The following is a 505-nucleotide window of genomic DNA, read 5'->3' as shown; positions in this document are numbered from 1 at the left end:
AAACGCCTTGCATGTTGACCCGCAGGTGTTTTATCAGCTCTGATTACAATTTTGTGGTTATCAGATGGCATCAGATCCAGTGCAGTTTTAAACAATATAATCAATTGATTGTGTTCATGAAATAAAGTTTGTAATTGTTCTACAATAGACCTCTTTACTAAATTGTTATGTGCACAACGCAGATTAATTTCTTGTGGTGAATTGCCCATAAAATAGATTTGCAGGAATTTGTAGTTGCTATCTGACACTGGTAACAGTGAACCTGCTCTGTAATATATTTGGCCTTGTATCTGTAAATTAAAAAAAAAATATTATGTTTGTACCAAACACTATAAAATAAAATAAAATAAATAAGCAATTTGGGGTATAAATTTTAATTTATTTATTTTATTTTAATTTTAAATAATAAAAGCGTCACTAAAACTGAATCGCCAAATAATATAATAACTAAGTGATGATTATGATCTTAATCATTAAGAAATTGAAGATTAGTGACACATCTTAA

General features: G+C 28.1%; 1 protein-coding gene across 1 annotated transcript in view; it reads right to left on the bottom strand.

The window, feature by feature from the left end:
* The window catches only part of LOC118750589, a gene marked incomplete in the record, with an annotated part of 1130 nt that extends 836 nt beyond the window's left edge, over nucleotides 1-294 (bottom strand). The window contains 1 exon segment of the mRNA XM_036485326.1: nucleotides 1-294.
* Nucleotides 295-505: the final 211 nt, after the last annotated feature.

Source organism: Rhagoletis pomonella, unplaced genomic scaffold, assembly GCF_013731165.1.
Source record: "Rhagoletis pomonella isolate Grant_MI unplaced genomic scaffold, Rhpom_1.0 Rhpom_scaffold_00316, whole genome shotgun sequence".
Taxonomy (NCBI): domain Eukaryota; kingdom Metazoa; phylum Arthropoda; class Insecta; order Diptera; family Tephritidae; genus Rhagoletis; species Rhagoletis pomonella.
Note: the sequence above shows the minus strand (reverse complement) of the source record. Positions and strands in the feature narration are given on the sequence as shown.